Here is a 7,013-nt window from a genome sequence, read left to right on the forward strand (position 1 = left end):
CATACGATGTTTGAAGGCGCGTTTTTTCTTGTTCTGTCTTCTGTGAGCTCATCTATAGTGTGGCACTGTTTGGAAAGCTAAACTTCATGAGAATTTGACATCAACTGGTCACCAGTTGGGCAGATATCGATCGTTCTGAGACTTTAGAAATCGTAGTTGGGATATATAATCTACCCCTTCTTTATCCCCTCTTGCATTGGCGGGAAAGCTAGCATTATATTAGGTTTTGCGTAGCCATGTAAGTAACAGAAAGCCCATGGAACGTTAGAAATCCTCAGCGTTCCACCCAAGGTGGATATCATCGTGAATAATGTCTCTCCAGATCTTTAGAAATTTAAGTGAATATGAGTTCTTCTTGGACGTCTTCTTTACTCATTAACGTATTTTTTTTATTTTGTTTATGTATAAGTTGAACTGAATATGCGGTCTCCTCTCTCCATAAACTTGACCGTCCTCATACAAGTAAAAATCCTGAACAAAGCGTTAAACAATAATCAGCCCATTAATCACTAAAATGCGTGAAAATACATAATTGAGTTCAGTTTTAAATGTTTTGTGGATGGAAATTGAGACCACAACCTTGCTGATGACAATTTCTGCCCCATACAGCCTCACCTCCCTAACCACGATGAAGGTACAGATATTTATCGATAATTTTCACCCCAATACAGCCTCACGCCACTCCCCGCTCCAGCCCCAAGCGACGATGAAGGTACAGATATTTAACTTTATTCCTTGCCTAACCTTGCTGGTGATAATTTCTGCACTGTACAGCCTCACCCCCTAAGCCACGATGAAGGTATAGATATTTACCTGTCTTTTTTGTCTAACATTGCTGATGATAATTTCTGCCCCGTATAGCCTCACCGCCTAGGCCACGATGAAGGTACAGATATTTACCTGTCTTCTCCTGCTCCTTGTTGCTGGTATCTTCTCACTGCCCACACAGCTAGATGACGACTCTAAGGCTGTAGATATCAGCTCCTCAGGAACTAATGCTAATCGCACGGTAGGACTTTCTAACTAATTTTTTGTTTTCAGCCCTTTGTGTTGAGCTCCTAATTTGTGGCTTCTGTAGCCGAGTCGGTTAGCACCCAGTGCGGTGCAATAACCCAGCAGCCTCCCACAAATGCGGTACCTGTGAGTTCTAGTCCAGCTCATGCTGGCTTCCTCTCCAGCCGAGCGTTGGAAGGTCTTCCAGCTATCCGCAGATGCTGGTGGGTTTCTCCCGGCCTCCGACCGGTTCCTCCCACCAAAATGATGAAAATATTTCATCACAAATGATAGTTAAAGGCAAAAAGGACCAAATAAGACTAACACAGAAGGATTACACGTAACATAACAAAATAGGAGTTCAATCCAAGGGATGTGAAAGCTGGAATTACATGTTGCTTAGAGAGGACTGTAAAGTAGGCTTAATCTTAACCTGGCAAATTGGCCTTTGTTCAGATGGACCTGTAAAACTGGGTTTATCTTCAATATCATGAACAGATTGGCTTCTTACATGTACTTAAGGGATTGTACAGAGAGAGTAGGCGTTAGCAGGTATTAATGGATGGGCCGAATGTAGAGTCATGTTGAAGCAGATGGCACAGAGATGGCTTCAGAATCCTCGCAGTTTTTTGGTTTGTATACATTAATTAATTTCATTTCGTATTAAAGAGACTATAGCGGAGAGTTTTCCAGGTTCAAATTACTTTTTTTGTATTTACCAAGAATAACTACTCTGAGGAAAATATCAGACTCGTGCCTATAATATTTAAAGTGAAATAAAGTTTGAAAAAAGTTATAAGGCTACCCGCTTTATAAATTGTACGGCCTTTAATACTGATTTCGAACGGTAACATCTGTTTAAAAGCAAATTATCCTGATTGTTCTGAAATAATAGCAAAAATCCGACTGGATTTGCGCTGATGGATGACCGTTAGAAACATTTCCTGTATAGCCTCTTGAACTGTTGTCTGACTGGTTTTGCAGAGTGACGACCTTGCCTCGTTTTGCGTATATAGCTATTCCTACAGGATCATAGGTATACGCTTCAGCAGAGCCAACAAACGAAGAATCGACAACGCTTTGGATGGTAAACCACATTGTTCCAAATAACAGAACATCGTTGTTTTTATGTATTTAATTAATTGGTGCTTTATCCGTGTCCAAGAATAGTTCATTTATGTGAAGGCGGCCGGTATTATGGTGGAGAGGAAGTCGCCACGAGCTAGATTTCAACATTGGTAAGAGGTATCTGGCTCAGTGTGCTGCGCCAGCACCTAAACCACTCTCCAACGGAGGTATCCGGCGTTAACTGTATCACAAAGGTCAAAAATAAGTTGTTGTCCGAGAGTGTTGTTCTTGACAATAAAGATTACATTAGCACTAAGAATATAACCCTAACTGAGGTAAACTGACAAAAGGCCGTATTCCACAGGTGACGTGTGACCATTTGCCAACTATCACGCTGTGGTCGCTGTTCAGGTTTTACACTGTATGCTGTAGCCGTATTTCACAGGTGACGTGTGACCATTTGCCAACTATCACGCTGGGGTCGTTGCTATGGTTTAACTCTTCATGTTGTAATATTTATACTGTAATTTTGTGTTTGTTACAGCGTTCTTCACAAGACTGTGTGCACTGTAAAACAGTCATCGATCAAGCCAGCGAAACTTATTTTGTGCTAGTAACATCAATTATTTACCACTATTAATTGTTTGTGTCAGCATTGATGCAAGACATTCAGCTGTAGATGTTCGCTAATTAGATTTTCTGTCATGAAATAAACTTTCAAGTTTGCTGTTTTTGTGTGTATGTGTAAATAAACAACTCAAATCACAAAATTCAAATAACCTCGTGTTATATTTAGTAGGCACCTTTGCAATCATTGTATTTATTATTTACCGTATATTATTTTTATCTATTTCACTGATGTTTTACGCCGTACTCAAGAATATCTGACTTAAACGACGGCAGTGTGCGACTATATGTAGCTATGAATCTTAAACATTAGAGTATGATGGATAGGTAAACGTTATCCCGGGAGGCCAAAAAAAAGAAACGTGTAGGTCACGTGGTTTGCGGCCATATTTGATTAAAAACGCAGACCAGAATTGGCTTATATTCAAGATACATTTAAATAGCCTACTGTAGTTCGCTTCTGAAGCTGTATATAGTTCACATAAGATCTCTAATAAATTTCAGGGCCTACAGCAGCCCTCCGAGAGTTACGAAACAGATTTACAAAACGTCTATGTATAAGTTCGTCAGCTGTTGCTAGAACCTCGGCATCACGCCATGCAGCTGTATTTTATTTAGTTATTCATTTATTTACTTGATTGCTGTTCAATGTCGTAGTCAAGAACTTTCCACTGATATGAATGCGGTCAGGATTATGCGTGGGGGACACCGGTGTGTCGGTATAAACCACTGACATTTGGCAAGTTGCATGAGGTCTTACTACAGGCAAGCACAAGTTTAAATCTTAAATGGCAAAAGTACAACTGCGCAAATGGCCACAGGAGCGATGCTTGAGGGTACTATATACAGCCACAGTTCCTTCTGGCTTAAAGGCGTAGCAGAACAACTCTAGAGCTGGATTTGAGCTTACAGAAAAAGCACTTCCGGTAGAATCCAGCTGTGAACGTCTCTTCTCACGTGCATATGTTGTAGAATAATGTTGACCGATACTCGATGAGATTAATATCTATGTATTTGTTGTTTACTAATTTACACTTATACGTAAGCGTTATAGTGGTCAGTTTTGCGTGAGGAAACCGGCGTACTTCGGTCAAAGCAATGACCTTTGTCAGGTTACTGAAGAACTTTCTTACGTCCTACGCCACCAAGGCCCCACAAAGAACGAGAGCGGGGAATCCCGAAACTGAGTGTCTGAGATTGTATGAGATTGGCAGGTTGATAATACACGTGTAATACACGTGCTTTAAAAATGATAGTAAATTATACTGTTTTCCCTCAGCTCAGTTCAATTCAATTTTAGAACATAAAAAAATTAAATATCTGGCTAAATTAGATCTGACAATGACAGCATTCAAATGAAAGAAATTAGACGGACATGTTTAAAAGACAAGACAGCACCTGACTAAAACACATTTCAGTCGATAGCAGGATAGTCAAGCTTTCTAAAAAATTATCACACTTTATTGTTTTAATAAGATTTCACAGAATAACATGTAGAACAAAATGACAATACTGCACAAATGGCTGGTGTGAGTCAATGCAGCCATCTTGAGAATTTCATCCAATCAAACGCGTTGCTATCAGATTGCGCGGCCTAAGATATGACGTAGCCTTTACCCATTCACTCCATGAAGTGACATATGATATCACAGACCTATTGCAGAAGACATCATTTTGAGATCGCTTACAACGATTTAGTTTCACAAACTGATGTAGGGCAGGTCTTTATCATTTACGGACCACCACAGACGTAAAATTAGCTGTCACATAATATTCAACGACGGTATCAAGACTAAGTTTCACTGGGTTGAAAAAAATGTAAAAAAATATTTCATGCCGGCTTAAGATACTCTGAACGACAGTCTTTCAATGGACATAAACATTACTCAGACTCTTTCACTTCAAGGGCAGATAAAATAACCAAACCTTAAAATTCGAAAACCCTAATAATTTTATAACATGAATTAAATACGAATTAGGAAAAAAAATTGTATATATATATATATATATATATATATATATATATATATATATATATATATATATATATATTAAAGACGAAAATATAATTTATGATATAGACCAATGGCCTTCAAATACTTGATGACAGTATCACCAGCAATGCTGTGAAATATATTGAATCTAAAGTCGACCCTGTAGAATCTTTGCCGAGTATGAGCAAAGTTTACACCGTCGACCAGAATGCCGTAAACGGATTCACATCCAACACACTAGGGAGCACTGCTCCCATGGAGAATATGATTGAGTGTTAACCGAGAATGCCTAAGAAAATTGAAGGGGGTTATGTAAAGACATACAATTCACAGATTTCAACTGTACCGGAAAGAGGCAAGGATTGTTTTAGAAAAGATTGATCTTTGCCTATCTATTTTTTGTAGTAATAAGCATGACCTCGGCCAGGCAATTTGCAGACTATGTCGATTTCACTACTTGTGGGACCTTGGTGACAATGAGGGATCGACGACTCGAGAGATTACGTTCGCGTCCACCGTTCGTTGAAGACCGCTTGTTTTATTGGCGGCAATACGGAATAGATGGGTCATTTACCCGGACTCTCCGGCTTTTTTCTCTTTGTAAAAAGAAGACAACCATCTTATGACTGATGAATTCTTCAATATGGCGTTAAGCAAGAACTAATGAAATAAATAAATAGATTTATGCGAGCTGATTGAAAACGTCAAACAACAGAGATTATCTAACAAATGCAGGACCTTCTCTTACGTTGCTATCAGTCGGATGACAGTAACATTATTTATGTGGATTGCTATATGGTTCCAGGGGCAGTGTAATTTACTCCTAAAGTTAAGTATTTATACGAACAGTTATAATAAACCATAAAATGACGTAAATTGTGAAGGAGTCGCATTTATCAACCATTTGCCAACTATCACCATGTCGCTGCTACTTTTTTTCTTTATATTTCTTTGTTCCGAGTAAGTAATGAATTCTATTCGAAAAAATGAGAAAAATATATTCGATATTAGAACTGATAGGAAAACTGGGAATCAGCCTGGAATGTTTTGCTATTTTATCCCGATTTTCCTGCAAATGTGAAAAAATCCCAGTGGTCATCCATTTCAGTGCTCATAGAAAAACAACCAATAAGTATGGTGGTAACCATCGCCCAATATGGACGAAGGGAGGCAACTGCAATGGATTTAACGGTTGCGTGAAACCTTTGGTAGTTTTAGTAAACGCGCCGAAAGTCTCCAACCTTTTTCCTGGGGCATAAAATGGCTTAAGCTACAGCTGTCCTCATGCGGTCAGTCCGGAATCTAATAACCCTGCATTCGTGATAGCTGTCATAACAATTCTGTGAGGTAAAGACTACGAAAGGGGAACACCAGGCTGGCCTGTGTTCCGAGTCATTTCCTGAAACGTCATGTGCTAAAATTTCCAGCAAAGACGGACATTGTGCATAAATTACCAGGCTCTTTAAGAGATAAAATATGGCTAAAAAGAAATTTCACTTTCATTTTTTATGGTACTATTTTTCTTAATTTTTCTTAAAACCGTAATCTAAAAACCGTGAAAAAATCCTAAAATGGACAACAGATCTAATATTTGGACATAAAGTCCTTCATTTAAAGGAAACGATAATACAGGAAAGTAAAAAGGTATTTTATACGTTTATTTACTTTATTTATACGCTTGAAATTTTACTCAGAATCAAAGAGTGGTATAACAAGATTATTAGATTTTAGTTTATTGACTACGGCTTTTAACTACGATATTTCTCATCCGTTTGCAAATATACCTAAACCTTGTATTCATTCCACTCTAGTTATAAAGTTTTAGGACTGCGCCTAATCTTACAGTGTAATTACCACTCATCGAAACTGACATACATTACCCAATTTTGCTTATAATTTCTTCTACGCATACAAAAAAAAACACAACACAGAAACTTGTGTTGTTTTCATTCAACAAAGAAATGTGTTAAAGAAATGTGATATAAGAAAATACAAAGTGGCGTTGAAGTAATCATTGATCCTCCATGGCCGAGGTGGTTATCACACCAGTGTGGCGCAACGACTCAAAATCCTCTCACCAATGCGGTCGTCGTGAGTTCAAGTCCAGCTCAAGTTGACTTCCTCGCATTGACTGGTTTCCTCCCACCATAATTTTGTCCGCCGTCGAACTGGTCTTTAAAACATTCTTGAGTACGGGCGTAAACCACATTCACATATACAAACCGTCAAACATAATGGACACCACAGCTCAATGATCGCGAGGCCAATTCCCATAGCAACGTTCATTCTTTGCATCGGAACAGACATTCGTATATGAGCCGTTAATAAAAA

General features: G+C 38.6%; 1 long non-coding RNA gene across 1 annotated transcript; it reads left to right on the top strand.

Moving 5' to 3' along the window:
* The first annotated feature begins 889 nt into the window (after positions 1-889).
* On the top strand, positions 890-2,679 carry LOC135476305 (uncharacterized). Its single transcript, XR_010445114.1, has 3 exons — positions 890-1,009; positions 1,978-2,080; positions 2,606-2,679. It is a non-coding gene; the product is annotated as an uncharacterized LOC135476305 (long non-coding RNA).
* The last annotated feature ends 4,334 nt before the right edge of the window (positions 2,680-7,013 follow it).

The sequence above is a fragment of the Liolophura sinensis genome, chromosome 10, assembly GCF_032854445.1.
Source record: "Liolophura sinensis isolate JHLJ2023 chromosome 10, CUHK_Ljap_v2, whole genome shotgun sequence".
Lineage (NCBI taxonomy): Eukaryota > Metazoa > Mollusca > Polyplacophora > Chitonida > Chitonidae > Liolophura > Liolophura sinensis.